We start from the raw sequence: 24113 nt of genomic DNA on the forward strand, positions 1-24113 counted from the left end.
CGTGTGGCGTTACGTCACACGTCAGAGGCGCGCCGCGACCCAGCTTACACAGCACTCGTCCTTCTGGCTCGTCGCGGGCTTACGAGCTTTCTGAGCCAAGGCGACACTTGAAATGCTCCGCTGATCACCTGTGGCTGCCCTTTAGTGACACTTGGTCGAGTGTCGTTCACCAAATGTCAAACTGCACATACGTTTGAAATTATGCAGGATGTGAACGACAACTGTTCACAACGTACCACAGTCGAGGAGAACATATTGACACAGGACGCTTGTGATGTGACAAGCCGGGCAACAGACTTAAAATGGCCTACAAAAGCCACTTAGTAAGTTTTCTCTTTTTCTATCGGATGACCACAGCATTTACGAAAAGACTATGTAACAGCAGTATGTCCTTATTGTAAAGTTGTTTTTTTTAATGCCATTTAGCCTGAAGATGAGGTATAACACTCGAAACATGTCGTTAAATAAACAGGTAATACAATAGTTGACAAAGTTTGTGACTGGTAGCGGTAATTTAAAAAAAAATCTTTACGTACAGCGTAATATTTGTATTGTTGTGCATAAACGAATAACAATTTTGCTCTACTTTCCTTAGTTGTGGTGTGTCACGCTCCACGTTTTAGCAAAAGGTACCATAACGCTACGTAAAGTAATAATACTGTTGTTAATCGGCGGCCCGTATCCACTCTTCGCACAACTATGTTAGTGAAATAGTTTTTGATAATAATCGGGTACCTCTCTTTAATCCACGGGACAATGTTAAAAAGTTGCTACATTAACGCATGGTAGCGATCAAGACCGCTGTCCAGGAAATTCCGAGCTGTGTTAGAATTATAGAGGTCTAAGAACTCGGACTGCATCTGAACTGTCTTCATTCTACATCCGCAGTCTCAACAAATAAAATGTTCTGGGACTACAGTTCAATGATAAGAAGGTCGGGAAGTCGCTCCAAAATCACATTTCAGTTCCTTACGGTAAAAATGTCGTTCATTACCCCTATAAATAAACTTTGCCAACTTTGAGATGCGTCTCCTTCATCTTTCTATTAGCTAGACTAGATCAAAGTCGCCACTGCTGATCAACTAACACGGTAGCAAAGCAGTTGTAGACGAATCAAACGCGCATACGCTGAGAAGACACTGCCGTACGTTTCTCAGATCTGCCTTGAACACTTCCTGTTCCCGTGAGACTCGCCATCTTTCCGTCACTGGACTACTCAGTTTTTCGCGGGATCAGGGAAACTGTTAGACATATGAGGCCTTTCAGCCAGTCAACACTTCGGCTGCCGAATAAATCGTATGTTTCTCGTTCAAAGCCATTCTCATTGATTCATCCGCTCTACAACTAATAAAAAGTTTCTAGTCGGTGCTGTCGCCTAGCAGAACAAACTCGTATCCTAATTTTGCAGACTGACAAACAGAAAGATTTCCCTGATATCAGGTATAACCCTTTTAATACTGGCCGACCAAAGTCTAATTCAGAAAGCCCAGATTTGCGAGTGCCACACTGCGCTTAAATTTGAGAAAAAACCACGTCGTCCCCAACAGCTGCCGCTAAATCCTGTATACCAACCCCTAGTCGGTTCGGAGTGTTTTACGACAATCTCGCTGATTCTCGCGCTATTCTCTTTGACTGTTACTAATGGGCGACAAGTTGACACTCCGCACTGGAACCCGGAGTGGAAAATTGTGCCTTCGATTAAGCGACCTCCCTGGCATGACAAATATAGCACAAAATAAACTTCATCAAATACACTTTTAATCGACTGAGTAAGTATTTCTACAGGATGTCCCAAGAGGATTGGTCAATACTTGGATGTATGACAGGACGGTTATTCTAAGCAAAAAACTCTAGTAAACATGGGCTCAAAAATGCATACCTTACGGGCTCTAAGCACCTCTTCATCTTTCCATATTTTGGGAAGCGGAAATATGGACCAAAACAAGAAAATAATTTTTTGTAGACATGGGCTCTAAAATGCGTACCTTAAGACACCAGACCACGTTTTCAATCAAAGAAATGTGTTTCACAACAGCGAAAACGAAAAAAAATCCTCTTAGTCCTTAAGGTACGCATTTTGGAGCCCATATTTACAGACTTTTTTTGTGTTGGTCCTTCATACAACCTTTCAAAAAATGGAAACCGAAGAGCCTGCAGTACAAGAAATTTGTTTCACATTATCGAAGATGAAGAAGTCCTCTTAGCTATTAAGAGGGACGTTCATGAAAACACCCTCTATTTGAGATGCACAGAGTCCACAGTTTTAAGATATAGCAATGAACTTTTGTACCATGCTTTACAGGTTGAGTTACTTGGATTTTACAGATTTAACTTTTGTTATTGAATTTAAAAATATTATTTTCAGAAAACAATATGTGTACCTTTTCCTCAGAAACTACCCAAGAGATTTCTACAAAATTTCCTCTTTTTAATCTCTTTGCATACAGTAAGTTTCTCTCAAGAGTTTTTTTTTGAAACTATCGGATAAGAGAATTTAAATACGGTTTAATTATAATTCTATAAGTATAACTAAAAATTCATGGAAAACTCCACGCCCTTTGTCCCATAGCTCAGCGTACACCCCGAATTTCAAAATTTACTCTTTATACAACATTTATTTGGTTTACAGAAATAAGTGTAAAAAATTTCATAATTCTATCCTTCATAGATTATGGGGAAAAGGTACATAAACTTTAAAAAACTCAATTTCATGAAATTCAATTTAAACTTGAACCTAATGATTTTCTAACGTCACCTCCTCACAAGGCCCCAGATCAGTACTCTTTCCCTTCAGGGTTTCTCTTCTGATATCTTGTTTTTTGCCGTCTTTCCCTTACCAGAACTTCAGCTGACTATCGAGTTGCAGACAGATTGTGTAATTCCACCCTATGTTCCCAAGATTAAAGACAAGAAATGCATCATAATCTGCAACCCTGGTAACTGTAGCAGATGCAAACGTGTTTTACGGCATCGTTTCCATATGAGTGAATGTAAAAATCCATTTGGATTCTGGGTTTTCCCACGAAAAAACGTGTTTCGAAGCTCAGGATCGGCCAGAAATCTGTGAGTGGGAGTGACAACATGCAGGATACAGTTTGGGAGCCTCTCCTTGTGAATGTAGGTGTTGTTATTCCTCTGAGCCTGCAAATATTTACACCAGCTAATGTGGCACAGACAATGAATGGGATGTTCGTCTCTTGACACTATGTGGAAATACGTAGCCCAAACTGCACTTTTCATGTCACATTTCTGAAAATGCAGTTTATTCAATTTCCTATAGACTCTTTGTGACTGTGGCATCATTTAATAATGAAAGACTTGAAAACTTGCGTAGATCTCTGTCAGTAGCGCGAGGCAAAACAGGAATTGCTTCTTCATAAAAAAAAACAGCTGGTTTGTTATTGTTTCTAAGTCACGCAACAGAGTCACATGTTGTTGTTGTTGTGGTCTTCAGTCCTGAGACTGGTTTGATGCAGCTCTCCATGCTACTCTATCCTGTGCAAGCTTTTTCATCTCCCAGTACCTACTGCAACCTACATCCTTCTGAATCTGCTTAGCGTATTCATCTCTTGGTCTCCCTCTACGATTTTTACCCTCCACGCTGCCCTCCAATACTAAATTGGTGATCCCTTGATGCCTCAAAACATGTCCTACCAACCGATCCCTTCTTCTGGTCAAGTTGTGCCACAAACTTCTCTTCTCCCCAATCCTATTCAATACTTCCTCATTAGTTATGTGATCTACCCATCTAATCTTCAGCATTCTTCTGTAGCACCACATTTCGAAAGCTTCTATTCTCTTCTTGTCCAAACTATTTATCGTCCATGTTTCACTTCCATACATGGCTACACTCCATACGAATACTTTCAGAAATGACTTCCTGACACTTAAATCAATACTGGATGTTAACAAATTTCTCTTCTTCAGAAACGCTTTCCTTGCCATTGCCAGCCTACATTTTATATCCTCTCTACTTCGACCATCATCATTTATTTTGCTCCCCAAATAGCAAAACTCCTTTACTACTTTAAGTGCCTCATTTCCTAATCTAATTCCCTCAGCATCACCCGACTTAATTAGACTACATTCCTTTATCCTTGTTTTGCTTTTGTTGATGTTCATCTTATATCCTCCTTTCAAGACACTGTCCATTCCATTCAACTGCTCTTCCAAGTCCTTTGCTGTCTCTGACAGAATTACAATGTCATCTGCGAACCTCAAAGTTATTATTTCTTCTCCATGAATTTTAATACCTACCCCGAATTTTTCTTTTGTTTCCTTTACTGCTTGCTCAATATACAGATTGAACAACATCTGGGAGAGGCTACAACCCTGTCTTACTCCCTTCCCAACCACTGCTTCCCTTTCATGTCCCTCGACTCTTATAACTGCCATCTGGTTTCTGTACAAATTGTAAATAGCCTTTCGCTCCCTGCCACCTTTAGAATTTGAAAGAGAGTATTCCAGTCAACATTGTCAAAAGCTTTCTCTAAGTCTACAAATGCTAGAAACGTAGGTTTGCCTTTCCTTAATCTTTCTTCTAAGATAAGTCGTAAGGTCAGTATTGCCTCACGTGTTCCAGTGTTTCTACGGAATCCAAACTGATCTTCCCCGAGGTTGGCTTCTACTAGTTTTTCCATTCGTCTGTAAAGAATTCGTGTTAGTATTTTGCAGCTGTTACTTATTAAGCTGATAGTTCGGTAATTTTCACACCTGTCAACACCTGCTTTCTTTGGGATTGGAATTATTATATTCTTCTTGAAGTCTGAGGGTATTTCGCCTGTTTCATACATCTTGCTCACCAGATGGTAGAGTTTTGTCAGGACTGGCTCTCCCACGGCCGTCAGTAGTTCCAATGGAATATTGTCTACTCCGGGGGCCTTGTTTCGACTCAGGTCTTTCAGTGCTCTGTCAAACTCTTCACGCAGTATCATATCTCCCATTTCATCTTCATCTACATCCTCTTCCATTTCCATAATATTGTCCTCAAGTACATCGCCCTTGTATAGACCCTCTATATACTCCTTCCACCTTTCTGCTTTCCCTTCTTTGCTTAGAACTGGGTTTCCATCTGAGCTCTTGATATTCATACAAGTCGTTCTCTTATCTCCAAAGGTCTCTTTAATCTTCCTGTAGGCGGTATCTATCTTACCCCTGGTGAGATAGGCCTCTACATCCTTACATTTGTCCTCTAGCCATCCCTGCTTAGCCATTTTGCACTTCCTGTCGATCTCATTTTTGAGACGTTTGTATTCCTTTTTGCCTGTTTCACTTACTGCATTTTTATATTTTCTCCTTTCATCAATTAAATTCAATATTTCTTCTGTTACCCAAGGATTTCTACTAGCCCTCGTCTTTTTACCTACTTGATCCTCTGCTGCCTTCGCTACTTCATCCCTCAAAGCTACCCATTCTTCTTCTACTGTATTTATTTCCCCCATTCCTGTCAATTGCTCCCTTGTGCTCTCCTTGAATCTCTGTACAACCTCTGGTTCTTTTAGTTTATCCAAGTCCCATCTCCTTAAATTCCCACCTTTTTGCAGTTTCTTCAGTTTTAATCTACAGGTCATAACCAATAGATTGTGGTCAGAGTCCACATCTGCCCCTGGAAATGTCTTACAATTTAAAACCTGGTTCCCAAATCTCTGTCTTACCATTATATAATCTATCTGATACCTTTTAGTATCTCCAGGGTTCTTCCATGTATACAACCTTCTTTCATGATTCTTAAACCAAGTGTTAGTTATGATTATGTTGTGCTCTGTGCAAAATTCTACCAGGCGGCTTCCTCTTTCATTTCTGTCCCCCAATCCATATTCACCTACTATGTTTCCTTCTCTCCCTTTTCCTACACTCGAATTCCAGTCACCCATGACTATTAAATTTTCGTCTCCCTTCACTACCTGAATAATTTCATTTATTTCATCATACATTTCTTCAATTTCTTCGTCATCTGCAGAGCTAGTTGGCATATAAACTTGTACTACTGTAGTAGGTGTGGGCTTCGTATCTATCTTGGCCACAATAATGCGTTCACTATGCTGTTTGTAGTAGCTTACCCGCATTCCTATTTTCCTATTCATTATTAAACCTACTCCTGCATTACCCCTATTTGAATTTGTGTTTATAACCCTGTAGTCACCTGACCAAAAGTCTTGTTCCTCCTGCCACCGAACTTCACTAATTCCCACTATATCTAACTTCAACCTAACCATTTCCCTTTTTAAATTTTCTAACCTACCTGCCCGATTAAGGGATCTGACATTCCACGCTCCGATCCGTAGAACGCCAGTTTTCTTTCTCCTGATAACGACATCCTCTTGAGTAGTCCCCGCCCGGAGATCCGAATGGGGGACTATTTTACCTCCGGAATATTTTACCCAAGAGGACGCCATCATCATGTAATCATACAGTAAAGCTGCATGCCCTCGGGAAAAATTACGGCTGTAGTTTCCCCTTGCTTTCAGCCGTTCGCAGTACCAGCACAGCAAGGCCGTTTTGGTTATTGTTACAAGGCCAGATCAGTCAATCATCCAGACTGTTGCCCTTGCAACTACTGAAAAGGCTGCTGCCCCTCTTCAGGAACCACACGTTTGTCTGGCCTCTCAACAGATACCCCTCCGTTGTGGTTGCACCTACGGTACGGCTATCTGTATCGCTGAGGCACGCAAGCCTCCCCACCAACGGCAAGGTCCATGGTTCATGCGGGGGGCAGAGTCACATATGATCTGTAAAACCATGGAATATATATCACAGCCTTGTAGATGTATCCCGTGCAAGTTTGCTTGAAAGTAATCCACGGAATCGTTCACCAAGCTCGTATTGAAGCGTTGCTTCAAAAAGTGGGTTTGGTAAGAAGGTCAGCTAATAAATTTATTTTTCAGACACTTCGGATGCGATTTCATCATTGGAACTTTGGGAACTTATTGTCCATGAGTTCCAATAATAAAATGAAAATTGGCGTCTTCGGTCAAGTTCATGAATCCCCTTCGCCCCTCGCCTCCCCGTTTAAGGTGTACATCTTAGAGCCCACGTTTAGTTGACTTTTTTGCTTAGAACGATCGTTCTGTTAAGTGCGTGGCAGATGATCCTTCCCTTTGCACTATAAACTAGAAAAACTTCAATTTTTGCTTTTTCTGTTTTTTGGCTTTTTAAAGTGACAATTTTAGCCTCTTCTGGTGGATGGCAAACTTGGCATTTTTTCAAAAGTGAACTCCTATATGAAACGGTTACTTTTGGCATTGCAGGGAATCGAAGTAAATTTGAGAACGGTGACGTCAGAGCTTGTTCGTGTTTGCTAACCGCATTGGTCATGCAATACATGATCCATGTAAAATGAACGTACGGAGAGCGCAATAAAAATAGCATTCCTGCGCGTTTCATAAGATTGATTCCGAGGCATTTGTGCGATTGTCTAAGGCAGCCACTTTCAAGTCTCCCCATAATGCGTCTCGTCATTTTTTTTGTTCTAATCTTCCACCGAATACTTGTATCGCTACAATTTTCATTTTCTTCGAGAAATAGCATTAATAATTAATAATAATGATAACCGTGATAGCAATATGCATTGCAACTGCTAAGAAATAACTTATATTTGATAAGAAACAACTTACACTTGCTAAGGAGTGACTTACATTTGCTAAGGAACCGCTGCCAATTGCTACAGAACAAACGAAAATGGCTACGCAACACCCGACCAATGTCAGTGAAAGGAAATGCAGAGAGCGGGACGTATTAACTGCAGCGAAGCCTGTACACGAACGTTTGAACGCAGTACGGTTTTTGAAAGAGGTTATTGTGGAACAGATTAATGCGGCATTCCGTGTGGTGTAGAAACATGTCTGCAAGACATCATACTAGTGCTTACGATAGTGGACGACCAGTTGGAAGGCTCGAGCCGGTCAAAGTGTCACTACTGTGGCCACGGTAGTGGATGTGCCGAAAAGTACCATCTTGCGATCAAATAAGCCTCTGAAGGTGGAAATGCTATACGAAGGCATGCTGGTAGCCATAGGCAGAACACCACACCTCAAGACGATAGATACGTAGCACCAGTGGCGAAAATGAAGAGACATCTCACTCCCAGGCAGACAGTTGGAAAAGTTGCAACCGCTATCGGCACTTGTGTCTCTGCCAGAAACATTTCGCGGCGATTAAATCAGGCTGGTTTTGATGCTCAGAAGCCTGTTAAATGCTTCCCATTGACGCCATCTTCGAGAAAGACTTAGTTGGTGCAGGGAGCATGTTGATTGGCGTCCGCAACAGTGGTCCAGAATGATGTTTTCCGACGAATCCGGCTACACTGTAGCAAGTGATTCTGGCCACCAGTTAATGTGGAGGGACAGAGAAACATATTACACACTACAGAATGTCTCTGAAGAGTTTGCTTGCTGTATGTAGTACATAGTGCTGTAAAAAGTGTTCATATCTTTTCGCATTTAGCGTTTTCATAAGAGTAATTAGGAAACCACACCATAACCGGGAAAAACACCTCCACATCATAAACTGCCTTCTCTGTACTTCACTGTTGGCACCACACTTCGTGACAGGTATCGTTCTCGAAGCATTCGCCAAATCTAAACCTTCCTTTGGATTGTCAAAGGGTATCGCAAGTCACTCATTTTCGTCATTGATTGTTCACTAGCGTAGCTGTTTGCACTGTCTCAAGTGTCGCTTAGCACTGACTACGAAATCGTGTGGCTTACGAGGAGATTCAAAAATGGTTCAAATGGCTCTGAGCACTATGGGACTTAACTTCAGAGGTCATCAGTCCCCTAGAACTTAGAACTACTTAAACCTAACTAACCTAAAGACACCACACACATCCATGCCCGAGGCGGGATTCGAACCTGTGACCGTAGCGGTCGCGCAGCTCCAGACTGTAGCGCCTAGAACCGCTCGGCCACTCCATTCTTTTTAACTCTCAAACGACGATCACTTTGCACGCTGCACTGCCGATAGCACTCTGCAACTCACGAGTAACTCTATTTGCTTATTTCATGCGATGTTTTACAAGAGCCACCCTCAATGCTCGCGGTCCCTGTCCGTCAATACATGGGGTCTGCCTGGTTTTGGTTTAGTTGTAGTTCGCTTTTCCACCTTACAGTCGCATCACCAACTGCCGACTTAGGCAGCTTTAGGATGGCTGAAATGTCCCTGATGGATTTGTTGCTCAAGTGACATCCAATGACTAGTCCGCAGCTCGTTGTCGCGTGGCTAGCGTTGCTACCTCTGGATCAAGGGGTCCTGGGTTCGATTCCCGGCCAATTCGCCAATTTTCTCCGCCGAGGGACTGGGTGTTTGTGTTGTCCTCATCATCTCATCATATTCTGGAAGCCGCGAAAATGGAACTGGAAAGATTGGAAACTTGTACGGGCGCTGATGACTTCGATGTTGAGCGCCCCACAAACCTACAACATCACCATCATCACCCAATGACTAGCCCACGTTCGAAGTCACTGAGTTCTCTTGATCGACCTATTTTGCAGTTACGGTTTCTCACTTAAAACACAATACCCTCCGCCTCCTTTTATGCTGGTGGGTAGGCTTCTCGTGACATCTAGTGGTCAATTCCGCATTACACAGGAGTGTCCGGATGCTGAGATGGTGTTCAAGCTAGAAAAGTCCTCCTTGCTGTCCCTGGGTACCAGAAGCCGCCTCTGGCTTTCACAAAGGCGACGAGCCCGTGGACGCCGCCAGGAAATGACAGGTTACAAGTCCAGTACAACAAGACCACCACCTGACACGAGAGCGCTACCTGACGGTCCGGAGGCAAGCAGCATGCTTACACACGTACGACCAATGCGTCGAGACGTGCCACATGGGAGATCACGTGACAGCGCTTACAAGTCGACGAGTAGGCGCGGCTGTTGACAGGCTTTCTCCGGCGCTTTCCCTAATCCGAACGGTTCTCGTCCGTAGCGCACTGCTCCTCCGGTGATAGCTGGAGGTGCGGTACGTGTTTACAGAAGAGCAGCCGCCGAGGCTCGGCCGTGGGACCGCGAGACGGCTGCCGCCGCATTGTGCAACCGTGACATAAGCCGCGCCGCGGGTCGGAGAAAGCTCCGCCCCTCCTCACCTCTACTCCCTCCTCTCCTGCTCCCTCTACTCTGCTTTCTCGCCCAGCGTTACAAAATACACCGGCCGTATGAGAAGCCACGGTTGAGCGTAATTACGCCGTAATCAGGGTGTGTGACGTCTTTGTTTCCGTCAGCGGAGACACCTGTCTGCGGCGTGAATGTCTGCGAGCGTTTCGGCATGTAATCACAGGCGTCGGGTGCCCATTAAAACAGCCGAGTGACTTACCTGTCTGTCAGGGCGACTCCACTTTCTCATCCTACACAGCAATTAACTGGGGAGGCTCGGTGTGGTGGTCACGAAAGCGACAGGTTTATGATTGATTCTATATGCAATTAGTTATTTGTTTGTACAATTTATCATATGTATACTAATTTGATATGTTGTGGAAAGTATCAGTTAATTACAAATTCGGTACGTCTGATGTTTACGTGAGTGCTTTTAGAGCTACATGACGACCGCTTATACAGAATGTAAAAAAGAAAAACTATTGTTACATGAGTTTGTAATCTTCAAGATGGTACCCTTGTCCTGAGATCCATTTCTTTCGAACTGCACACATCAAAAAATGTTTTGCATCACCCGGTTCCCAGAACTCCTGAAGATAGACGTTGACTGTGGATATTGTATCACAGACACAGTCCCTTTGACTGTTCAAAGATGTCACTAAACCCGCCCAAAGATGTAAGCAACCATGCATGAGCAGCGCCTATTAGATGTATTAGATGGAGGGGGTCCGACAGCCGATCAGTTCCAGTCATTCCACCAAGAAGGAGGTTCAAGGCTGGTGTTGTCTGTAGTTCAACCATGCCTAGATGGTAAATACCGCGGTTCGATCGCGTCTGCATTGTTACTTTGTGCCAGGAAGGGTTCTCAACAAGGGAAGTGTCCAGGCGTCTCGGAGTCAACCAAAACGATGTTGTTCGGACATGGAGGAGATACAGAGATTCATGAACTGTCGCTCGCTCAGGCCGCCCAAGGGCTACTATTGCAGTGGATGGCCGCTACCTACGGATTATGGCTCGGAGGAATCCTGACAGCAACGCCACAATGTTGAATAATGCTTTTCGCGCAGCCACGGGACGTCGTGTTACGACTAAGCTGTGCGCAATAGGCTGCATGATGCGCAACTCCACTTCCGTCGTCCATGGCGAGGTCCATCTTTGCAACCACGACACCATGCAGCGCGGTGCAGATGGGCCCAACAACATGCCGAATTGAACGCTCAGGATTGGCATCACGTTCTCTTCACCGATGAGTGTCGCACATGCCTTCAACCAGACAATCGTAGGAGAAGTTTTCGGAGGCAACCCGGTCAGGCTGAACGCATTAGACACACTGTCCAGCGAGAGCAGCAAGGTGGAGGTTCCCTGCTGTTTTGGGGTTTCAATATGTGGGGCCAACATACGCCGCTGGTGGTCATGAAAGGCGTCGTAATGGCTGTACGATATGTGAATGCCATTCTCCGACCGATAGTGCAACCATAACGGCAGCATATTAGTGAGACATTCGTCTTGATGGACGACAATTCGCACCCTCATCGTGCACATCTTGTGAATGACTTCCCTCAGGATAACGACATCGCTCGACCAGAGTGGCCAGCATGTTCTCCAGACATGAACCCTATCGAATATGCCTGGGATAGACTGAAAAGGGCTGTTTATCGATAACGTGAACCACCAACCACTCTGAGGGATCTACGCTGAATTGCCGTTGAGGAGTGGGACAATCTGGACCAGCAGTGCCTTGATGAACTTGTGGATGGTATGCCACCACGAATACAGGCGCGCATCAATGCAAGAGGACGTGCTACTGGGTATTAGAGGTACTGGCGTGTGCAGCAATCTGGACCAGCACCTCTGAAGGTCTCGCTGTATGGTGGTACAACATGCAATGTGTGGTTTTCATGAGCAGAAATGATGTTTTGTTGATATCTATTCCAATTTTCTGTACAGGTTCCGGAACTCTCGGAACCGAGGTGATGCAAGACTTTTTTTGATGTGTATATAAGTGTGAAAGCGCTGCCTCCGAACCATCAGTGAGCGCACTGACAGTGCGTGAGAATAGCTTAGAAGGGAAATATACACCCAGCGTGTTACCGATTTTGCCCATTTTCCGCACGAATGTAGTACATACAATATCTGATAAAATTGTTCAGAAACTCATATGTAATGCGTAATTCAACATTACCTGTCACGAAAGGCGGATCCGCCACTAAAAAGCTGCGAACAGCAGAATGAGTCGCGCAGGACAGCTCTGTGCCTTCTAATGTGGACTAGTCATTGGCTGTCACCTGAGTAACAGATCCCACAAGGACATTTCAACCCTTCTAAAGCTTTCCAAGGCGGTTGTCGGTGGTGTGACTGTGAAGTGGAACCGCGAAGGAACAATCACGGCTAAAGGAAGACCAGTTAGACCTCATTTACTGACGACAGATCGAGCATTGCAGAGAGTAGTTGTAAAAAACGCATGAAGTAATTACTCGTTAAGTTCCAAAATGCTACTAGCAGTCCAGCTCTAGCACGGTTATTGCGTGTAGGTATTCGCCTTACCTACTGTTGGTTAGGTCCATGATGCTTTACCACTCAGGAACGGCCCTTGACGTAAGGACTATAGGCTTTGACTTTCTACTGATATCTACAGCATCAGAGAAAGAACAAAAGCCGGGATTTAACGATATTGCCAAAGAAGATTTGACGCAGCCTTGTTTAAGGAACCACCTTCTCTTGTACATGCTGCGATTCGGGGAATGCACAGTAGACATGATTCTGAAGCTTCCTGGAGGGTTAGATGTGTGAGCTGAACTAGGACTCGCAATTCGAGTCACCTTTATAATCTCCCAGGAAGATTCAAAATAGTCCACATTACGCTGCAGACTGAAAGATTTATTTGGAATCATAAATACCGGTAGCCACTCTAGGACGTAAACCCTGGTCCTTACAAATTCTTGTCCAGTGTATTAATGAATGGTGTAAATAAATGCCAGAATGGGGAAATACAGCAATTTCATACTAGTTTCTTCTGGTAAACTGATTTGCATCGCAGCGGGGTTGTTCCCAACAGCACTTAAGACTTCTCGTGCAAACCACCGACCTCAGTTGCTGCGGCGCTAAGTTTTAACCGCAGACCACTCTACAATAACGAGGCATGTACGGTAGTAGCGAGTGGCTCTTAATGAAGCAGTGACTCTCCCACGTGGTCGTCGTCTTTTGTGTGCTCTCTGCTGAGCACTCGCGTCGCGTCAGCAGTTATTGCTGTTGTTAGAGCAAGGAAAAATGGAATTTGACTCGGCCCAGCGCCTAGCATTTTATGCTTTTGTCCTTTCTTCTTCCTCAACGCTTAACTCTTATTACTTTCCTCATTCTAACGTTATTGAGAACAAGATGGCCTCGAGAATAACTGCGAAAGCGTGGCGACCGTTACCCTTTTTGTGAAGGATTTCCAGACAGAAAACTACCTTTAAGGACTATCTAGCATGGAACTGGACCACTCTCCATAAAACTGTGGGAATTCCTCGATCGGCGAACAGTGAAAAAAGAATATTACTGGAGAATACGGGAATTTGTTGAAGTGAAAGAACCTTCAACTCAGATTAACAGTGTGTAACAGGGATTGAAATCGAAATCGTGTTGTCTGCTTTTCACAAATATCGCTGTGGACTCTTAGCCATCGATGAGCGTTTAATGCTTTCAGCTTTTTAAAAACTTTATTCCACTATTTCCACCTTATCAGAAAATTAAGCTTCAGATTTCCAGTCAGGCACACAGTTCAAATCTGTGTAGGATCTTCATTTCAACGTTACAGGCTTATCAGGTGTAGAAGTTCAAATGGTTCAAATGGCTCTGAGCACTATGCAACTTAACTTATGAGGTCATCAGTCGCCTAGAACTTAGAACTAATTAAACCTAACCAACCTAAGGACATCACACACATCCATGCCCGAGGCAGGACTCGAACCTGCGACAGTAGCAGTCGCTCGGCTCCAGACTGTAGCGGCTAGAACCGCACGGCCACTCCGGTGTAGAAGTATGAAACCGGTATTTGGTTGCAATAATTAAACATCAGTTATTTGAAACTGATAAACAATATTTTATTCAAAATAATCTTTATTGCTATTCATACATTTCTCAAACCTTTCGTACATTTTCATACGAACTGAAGCACTGTTCAGCGAGAGTGTGTCCCAGTGATGCAAATAGATGATAATCGGACGGAGTCAAAAGTCTGGAGAATAAGCCGCATGCCCTAGTATTTGCCAATTGAACGCCTCGATCGTTTTCATGACCCGTTTTGCTCTGTGTGATGGAGCTATACGACTTTATGTCGCCTTTTTCCATATTCCGGTCGTTTTTCACGTAATGTTCGATTTGAATCGATCATTTGCTATTGGTAGCGGTCAGTGTTAACGGTACCACCAGGTTTCAGGTTTTAGCAGCTCATAATAGATGACACCCTCCTAATCCCACCAAAAAGAGAGCATTGTCTTCTTTCCAAAGCGATATGGCCTTGCAGTGGATGTCGATGTTTAGCTGTATTCATTCATAATTTACAACGCTTAGGATTCTAAAAGTATATCCATTTTTCATCACCTATCTCTGTTCGTCGGAGAAACGACTTTCTTTGTATCTGGCGAGCAGCATTTCACAAGTGGTCTTTCGATGTGCTTGCTGTCTTTCATTCAGTTCATGCGGAACCCATTTTCCCTCTTTCTGCACATGTCCCATAGCTTTCAACCGAAGAGAAACGGCTTTCTGCGTCACGTTCAACTGTTCCGCGAGTTCCTGTTCAATCTGTCATCTTCACCCAATGAGGCCTACAATTAGTTGTCTTCGAACTTTTTAGGTGGTTTCCCGCTTTTGTCGTTTGTTACATCAAAATCACCACTTCTGAATTTTTGAACCACCCGAAACACTGTGTCTTCCCAAGAGCGTGTTAGCCGAAAGCTTCGACAAGCATTCGATGTGATTCTGCATCAGTTTTCTTCAAATGATAACAGAAAAGCAATTCCGTCCGCAAATCGTAGTTCGTATGCACAAAACTCGACATGTTTACGGGTTTGAACACAGATACCAGTGTGCGGAACTTGGGTTACTGTGTGTTGACATTCGTCGTCAGCCGTTACAGCAAGGAGATGGCACTGCAGACGCGGTTTCACGGTCCCTACACTGGCGGCTAGCAACATCTATAGGGAAATTCCGCTTTCATACTTCTACACCTGGTAGTTACTCTGACAATAAGTCTGATGATTCTTCGGTTTTTTCTTTTTTTTCAATAATAAGTTATTTTCATTTACGTGTCCAACAATGTTTTTCCTTCATCAGTATAGACGACGAAATCGACTATACATTTCTGAATTCTTGCGCAGTAACTTGTGTCGGTATTTGTCAAGTAAATATTGCATAATCATGCGGAAAATGAAATGCGTCGGTGGTCTTGATTTTGAGCGTGGTATACTTCCCAGTAATCTTAGAGAATAGTTTCATCGTGAAATTATAGGAGCCTTGTATCATTACTGTCCTCTTTTGGAGAAATTTCTAACGCCTTCGAAATGTACATGATAACATTTAAACGAAGAACGCAGTTGCGCTAATATTTTGTTGGGTGAAAAGAGAAGCGTTTAATATAGTGAAAACTACGCCACACTGGGAACCAGCAGTTGCCAAAATATCGTTTCCAAGTTATCCAACGTGCACGTGCGGCATATTTACATAATATTACGAGGGTTATTCTGTATGTGAGGTCCAAATAGTCTTGGCTAATCGAATATCGCGCGAACATTCAAACACACACGTATACCGACCCCCGCATGGCTTGCTCGGCAAACGACGCGATTTCCATTGGTAGTATCACAGTGTGCTGTTTACAGTGTCAGTTTAAAATGCGTAAAACAATTGATCCGCTTAGTGCTTCGATTTTTAACAGCAAGGAAAGTTGCTGCAGTGCAAGATCATCGACAGATAAGTGAAGTGCAAGGCCCCAATGCGATCAGTGGCAGCAAAACGTAATGAGAACTTTCAGGAATGGACGGGAAAATGTCCATGATGAACCGCAATCAGGCCGACCATCAGTGATCTCAGAAAATTTGGTCAAGGCTAGGGCGAAAAGATTCGTGAAGACCAGCGATTCAAAATTTCAACCCCTGCATTCGATTTTCCGAATGTTGCTGTAACAACTTCGCACAAAATTGTCTTTGAAAAGTCGCAGTTTCGCAAATTGGAAAGAATTGCTTGGCCTCTTGATTTTTTGAACCGATATCGTAAGGAAAGTGGTAAGTTTTGGGAGTACATTGTTACAGGGGACGAGAAGTGGGTTTCATCCCATGACCCCAGTCCACATGTCAGTCAATGGAACGGCGTCACACGACATTACCAGTCAAAGTCAAGGCCAAGTAGACAATCTCAACACGCAAGACAATAGCAGCCGTGTTTTGGGACAGACATGGAGCCTTGTTAGTCGATTCTATGCAGCAAGGGACAACAATAAACGCAGCTGCTTACTGCGCTATCAAGATTACATTTCGGAGTGCAATAGGCCTACAGAGTAAGAGTCTTTTGGGTGCGTATAGGTTGTCTACCCATCATACAGCCCCTTCAGAAATATTGAGCCATGCTGCCTCTAAAGCCACCCATAATTGCGAAAGTGTTACCAGCGCACGATATTGCACATGAACTGACCTCTCGATTACGTTCCACAAATGTGCAATGAGATTCACGTTGGGTGATTTGGGTGGCCAAATAATTTTCTCGAACTATCCAGAATGTTCTTCAAATCAATTGCGAACAATTGCGAGCCGGTGACATAGCGCATTGTTATCCTTAAAAATTCTGCCGTTTTGGAAAACGAAGTCAATGAATGACTGCAGACGGTTTCCAAGTAGCCGAATAGACCAGAGAACCCAGTCCATTCTACGTAAATACACCCTACACCATCATGGTTCCACCACCATCTCACACAGAACCTTGTTGACAACTTGGGTCCATGACTTCGTGGAGTCTGCGCCACACTCGAATCCTAATACCCCTTTTTCCAACTGATATTGGTACGCTTCTGACCAGACCACGTTTTTCCAGTCGCCTAGGGTCCAGCCGATTTGATTACTGGCCCAGGAGAGGCGATGTGTCGCTGTTAGCAAAAGCACTCGCGTCGGTCGTCTGCTGCCAGTGCCCATTAACACCAGATTTCGCCGCACTGTCCTAACGGATACGTTCGAGGTACGTCCCACATAGATTTCTGCTTTTATTTCAAGCAGTGTTGCTCATCTGTTAGCAGTGACTGTTGTACGCAAACGCCGCTGCTCTCGGTCGTTCAGAGGAGGCCGTCGCTCACTGCGTTGTCCTTGGTAAGAAGTAATACCTGAATTTTGGTATTCTTGGCACAGTCTTCAACTGTGGATCTCGCAATATTGAATTCCCTAATGATTTCCGAAATGGGCAGGCCGCGGTGGCCGAGCGGTTCTAGGCACTTCAGTCCGCAACCACGCGGCTCCTACGGTCGCAGGTTCGAATCCTGCCTCGGGCATGGATGTGTGTGATGTCCTTAGGTTAGTTAGGTTTAAGTAGTTCTAAGTTCTAGGGGACTGATGACCTCATAAGTTGAGTCCCATAGTGCTCAGAGCCATTTGAACCTGGATCACTAAATCACCAGATCTTAATCCGATAGAAAATGTCTCCAACTATTAGGAGAAACTCCGAATGAAACGTAAGAAGTAACATCTCTGGAGATAGGTAGCTCTTACATTCCCTGTTTGTGAGATTTGCTCAGGCTGTTGTAGAAATATCCATGCTGTGTGGCGGTGGAGCAGAGAGGATTCCACTGGAAATATAGGATTGGCGCGATGTCTCCTTTTTTGTCCTGTGTACTTGTAAGTGATTGTTAGGACATTTCGGAACGTTTCCTCAAGCAGGCCACCATCTAATCATTCCCCTGCTAAGATTATTCTACCTTTTTATTTTTTATTTCGATTTGTTGGCTTTCGGTTCGTGCCCATTCAGCAGTGTCATAATAGAAACACGATACGACAGTGTATTGGAGACGATTGTCTTGTCAGGTACGACGATTCGGACGTTAAGGAGAACACAACGCCCACCCCAAGTGGAGCAAATCTCCCGCCCGGCCGGGAATCAAACTCAGTTCCCTTCGGTAAGCAATCTACCGCGCTAATCGCGCAGTTAACGGGGCGGGCATGCTGAGATCATGCGTTGACGCGGTCGAGTCGAGCAGCCGCACTGCAGGTGAGAATAAGGCGGGCCCGCCTGCGAGTAAACACGGCGGGCGTCTAGCCTAGGCTGGCGTCCCGCTTTCCACGACGGCGGCCGGCAGACGGAGGTCGTCCGCGGAGAGCGACAGTGAGCCGCGGCAGCGCTAACAGCTTCTCCCTAGCCCACTCTGCCGGCGCCGGGCCCCGCCTTTCCTTTTCTAGCTGCCACTTTACCTTCCCATCTTAACGGACCAACACTACGTGGTCCCCAGAAACAGACTTGCTACGGCTTATACTTGTTGTAGCTTATCTGGACTTACAAGTTGAGAGAATCAATCCATACATATCATGTACGTGCGTAAGATGTATGTTTCACGTCCCCTCCTAAACCACTGGGCCGATTTTAACCAAACTTCTTACACGTACCACTTACTGTCCAGAAATCATCGCTGTGGGGGTAAGAACCACCTAACTATCAAAGGAATGGCGGTGGAGCTGAAAAAGCAGGGTAGCACATGACGCGCTAATAGCCATATTTCAGTCATCCAGTATCTGAAAATGAGAGCGCTTAGTGACTTGGAAAAAGCTTTACATACAGTTTCAAAACTTTACGAGGCTGTTTCTCGCTCCCAATCCCCATAAAATCATGAGAGGATAGAAGTTTATCGCTTAATATATTTTTGCTACTCATACAGTGAAACTGCCACACGCAGCATGACGTTTTAATTTATTACTTCTTCGTTGCTAACAGTATTTGTTACTGATTTTTCAGAGAGTATTCACATATACCACTGAATGTACCACCAAATTATATCACTGCGCTGCATATAAATCATGGGATATGACGTCATAATCACTGAAATGTGTGAAAAAGTGCCGCATCATGCATGACGATCTTTACTACGAACTACACGTTTAACAGACAGTAACCACATATACCATTGGATGTACATGCAAAATTATATCATTGTACAATATATATGTCTTAAACATCAACCTATGCGAAAATGAAACTGCAGGGCGAAATTCGGTAGAGATACAGATGATATATGTGTACAAATACTTGTGAAATATGTTAGATATGTGTGAAAAATATTTGAAATGTATATACGTGGGCAAAGTCGTGGATATAAAGCTCATTCTAAGCCCCTGGAATGATTAAAACCAAACTGGATACACATATTAGTTAATATCTGGAAAGAAAAAGTGTGGCATAAGAATTACCAGTGTCCTTTTGGCGTAAGTGTGACAACGTGGAGAGAGAAGAGACGTACAGGCGATGCAAAGACTGTGAGGAGAAAGAAGGAGATGGGCACAGAGAGGGGCGCAGAGAAGATGATCAGAGGTAGGCTGAGGGGGCAGAGAGGGGAGAGATAAGGAGACTGACAGAGAAAGGAAAGACGAAGAGATGTATAGATGCAGAGAGAGGAAGAGATAGCAGAGAGAAGGGGGAGGAGATGCAGAGAAAGGGAGGAAGAAATAAGCAGAGAGGAGTGAAGGGTAGCGACAGAGAGAAGGGGAAGGAGGGATGGACTAATAAAATAATGGAATACGTACATACCTGGGATATGCTGAGTGCTCACTTAGTATAAACATAAATACTGCGATCACTCGCTTCTAAACTGTTATTTCCATTAACCAATTTCTAAACCTTTTCATCAGATGTGGTATGCATAAGCTACACATTCATGTTTGTGGCACTACGATGGGCGGAGGGCACACAATATAACTCGGCCCCTACCTGTGCAGACGATGTGGTAGTGGAGGGGACTATGGTAGTGTTAGGGACTCCGCTGTGTGGAGTCACTGCGCAGTAGGGGACGTGCAGTTGAACAGCGGAAGCCTATTCACAAGCAAAACCTCTAATCTGCAGCTAGCAATACCGCAAACGATCATATTAACAGATCACGCCAGTACGGCCAGAAATTGGACAAATCAGTAGTTTCCGACAATAGTACCATATAAAAAATCAGTGCATAAACAACTGAGATGGCTGTTTCCACAGCTTGGCAGGTGCCAGCAAACTAAAGCAGTTTCCCCTTCGGAGCAAAGTGCCAGATATGCCCAGTGTGAGAACGAAAAGGCATTTCTGTGCCTGGGCCAAGTTATTTTCTGCGAGGTCTACTGGGGTTGCCTTTTGCGATTGTTTCTAAATGGCTCTGAGCGCTATGGGACTTAACATCTGAGGTCATCAGTCCCCTAGAACTTAGACCTACTTAAACCTAACTAACCTAAGGACATCACACACATCGATGCCCGAGGCATGACTCGAACCTGCGACCGTAGCGGTCGCACGGTTCTAGACTGAAGCGCCTAGAACCGCTCGGCCACTTCGGCCGGCAGTTTGCGATTGTGTTGGTGTGTGCCCTATATTAGTTGCTTGTCAGTTACAGCAACAAGCACTATTCTCTGGAAGAACTGAGTCACCAAAAATCCACGAACATCTAGGATATGTAGTTGTACACAAAATGCTGGATACTCAGCGGTGGAGAAGAAAAACGTAAACAGAATATGAGGCAGGTTGCTCGGCGAATGCACTGGATGAACTGAGGAAAAGTGGCTGGACCATGACCATCTACATTTCTACTCTCAAACCGACAGTATGGTACTTTGCGGAAGATGTTTGTGTCAGTATTATAAATTTTCGGTCCTATTCCATTTGCGTATGAAGCTATACCAGTAGATTCAAATTTGTGTTCCCAGATAAACACTTCTTAAAAAACAGAAGTCAGTATGTTGTCCTCGATAGCGAATCTTCACCAGAGACGAGAATATCGGCCGATATTATTTTCTGTATACATAAATGGTCTGGCGGACAAGGTAGGCAGCTTTCTGCGGCAATTTGCTGAGATGCTGTGGTGTACGGGAAGGCGTTGTCGTTGGTTCGACTGGGTGACTATAGGAGAACACAATATGATTTACACAAAATTTCTAGTTGATCTGGTGAATGGCAGCTAGCACCAAATGTGGAAAAAGTAAGTTAATGCAGATCAGTAGTAAAAACTTTTGCGAAATGTTCGGATGCAGAATTACTAATGTTCTGCTTGATACAGTCAGGTGGATTAAATATGCAGGCGTAAAGCTTCAAAGAGATATGAAGTGGAACGAGTCCGTAAGAACAATAGTGGGAAAGTCAAATGGTCGACTTCAGTTTATTAGGAGAATTTTGAGGAACTGTAACACATCTACAATGGAGGTTGTGCATCGAAATCTGGAGCGACCTATTTTGAGGAGTGCTCGAGTGTTTTGGATTCCCTTCAGATCGATTTAAAGGACTCCATCAAAGCAACTGAGGGTCAGGCTGCTAGATGTGTCACGGTAGGATCAATCGACAAGCGACTATTGCGGAAATGTTTCGTGAATACAAACGACAATCTCTGGAGGAAAGATAAGTTCTTTTCGTGCGATACTATTGAAAAATTTAGAGAACCGGTATTTGTAGCTGACTGCAGAACGATTTTATTGCTGCCAACGTTGTTGTTATGTTGTTGTTGTTGTGGTCTTCAGTCCAGAGAGTGGTTTGATGCAGCTCTCCATGCTACTCTATCCTGTGCAAGATTCTTCATCTCCCAGTACCTACTACAACCTACATCCTTCTGAATCTGCTAAGTGTATTCATCTCTTGGTCTCCCTCTACGATTTTTACCCTCCACGCTGCCCTCCAACACTGGACTGATGATTCCTTGATGCCTCAGAACATTGTCCTACCAACCGATCCCTTCTTCTAGTCAATTTGTGCCACAAATTTCTATTATTCCCCAATTCTATTCAATACCTCCTCATTAATTATGTGAGCTACCCATCTAATCATCAGCATTCTACTGTAACACCACATTTCGAAAGCTTCTATTCTCTTCTTGTCCAAACCAATTATCGTCCATGTTTCACTTCCATACATGGCTACAATCCATACAAATACTTTCAGAAACGACTTCCAGATACTTAAATCTATACTCAATGCTAAAAAATTTCTCTTCTTCAGAAACGCTTTCCTTGCCATTGCCAGTCTACATTTTATGTCCTCTCTACTTCGGCCATCATCAGTTATTTTGCTCCCCAAATAGCAAAACTCATTTACTACTTTAAGTGTCTCATTTCCTAATCTAATTTCCTCAGCGTCACCTGACTTAATTCGACTACATGCCATTATCCTCGCATTGCTTTTGTTGATGTTCATCTTATATCCTCCTTTCAAGACACTGTCCATTCCGTTCAACTGCTCTTCCAGGTCCTCTGCTGTCTCTGACAGAATTACAATGTCAACGGCGAACCTCAAAGTTTTTACTTCTTCTCCGTGGATTTTAATTCCTACTCCGAATTTTTTTTTGTTTTCTTTACTGCATGCTCAATATACAGATTGAATAACATCGGGGATAGGCTACAGCCCTGTCTCACTCCCTTCCCAACCACTGCTTCCCTTTCGTGCCCCTCAACTCATATAACTGCTATCTGGTTTCTGTACAAATTGTAAATAGCCTTTCGCTCCCTGTAATTTACCCCTACCACCTTCAGAATTTGAAAGAGAGTATCCCAGTCAACATTGTCAAAAGCTTTCTCTAAGTCTACAAATGCTAGAAACATAGGTTTAGCTCTCCGTCTTCAGGGCACGAGTGGCCTACCAGGACCATCCGACCGCCGTGTCATCCTCCAAGGAGGATGCGGATAGGAGAGCCGTGGGCTCAGCCCACTGCTCTCCCAGTCGTTATGATGGTATTCTTGACCGAAGCCGCTACTGTTCGGTCGAGTAGCTCAAGAGGCATCACGAGGCTGAGTGCGCCCCTAAAAATGGCAACAGCGCATGGCGGCTGGAAGGTCACCCATCCAAGTGCCGGCCACGCCCAACAGCGCTTAACTTTGGTGATCTCACGGGAACCGGTGTATCCACTGCGGCAAGGCCGTTGCCTAGAACAGTAGGTTTGCCTTTTCTTAATCTAGCTTCTAAGATAAGTCGTAGGGTCAGTATTGCCTCAAGTGTTCCAATATTTCTACGGAATCCAAACTGATCTTCCCCGAGGTCGGCTTCTGCCAATTTTTCCATTCGTCCGTAAAGAATTCGCGTTGGTATTTTGCATCCGTGACTTATTAAACTGATAGCTCGGTAATTTTCAGATCTGTGAACACCTGATTTCTTTGGGATTGGAATTATTATATTCTTCTTGAAGTCTGAGGGTATTTCGCCTGTCTCATACATCTTGCTAACCAGATGGTCGAGTTTTGTCAGGGCTGGCTCTCCGAAGGCTGTCAGTAGTTGTAATGGAATGTTGTCTACTCCCGGGGCCTTGTTTCGACTTAAGTCTTTCAGTGCTCTGTCAAACTCTTCACGCAGTATCATATCTCCGATTTCATCTTCATCTACATCCTCTTCCATTTCCATAACATTGTCTCAAGTACATCGCCCTTGTATAGACCCTCTATGTGCTCCTTCCACCCTTCTGCTCTCCCTTCTTTGCTTAGAACTGGGTTTCCATCTGAGCTCTTGATATTCATGCAAGTGGTTCTCTTTTCTCCAAAAGTTTCTTCAATTTTCCTGTAGCCAGTATCTGTCTTGCCCCTAGTGAGATATGCCGCACATCCTTACATTTGTCCTTTAGCTATCCCTGCTTAGTCCTGACAACGTACATAAGACAAATTAGGACTCTTATGGAGGAAAACAGATAGCGGTTTTTTCTTCGCTCCATTTGTGGATGAGACAGGATCGGAAATGACTAGCAGTGGTACAAGAGACCTTCCGCAGTGCACCGTACGGTGGATCGCGGAATGTGCACAGAGATGTAGATGATATGTCACTTTGAACTGAACTGTGCTAGGCCTAAACTAAGCAAAGAAAACAGAGCCTAAA

At 44.1% G+C, this 24113-nt stretch overlaps 1 protein-coding gene and 1 pseudogene across 1 annotated transcript in view; both read right to left on the reverse strand.

The window, feature by feature from the left end:
• LOC126412241 (mucin-2) overlaps positions 1–24113 on the reverse strand; it is a 245101-nt gene that overhangs the window by 191550 nt on the left and 29438 nt on the right. The gene's annotated exons all lie outside the window — the stretch shown is intronic.
• On the reverse strand, positions 23061–23177 carry LOC126413662 (5S ribosomal RNA; annotated as a pseudogene).

Source organism: Schistocerca serialis, chromosome 7 (assembly GCF_023864345.2).
Source record: "Schistocerca serialis cubense isolate TAMUIC-IGC-003099 chromosome 7, iqSchSeri2.2, whole genome shotgun sequence".
Taxonomy (NCBI): Eukaryota; Metazoa; Arthropoda; class Insecta; order Orthoptera; family Acrididae; genus Schistocerca; species Schistocerca serialis.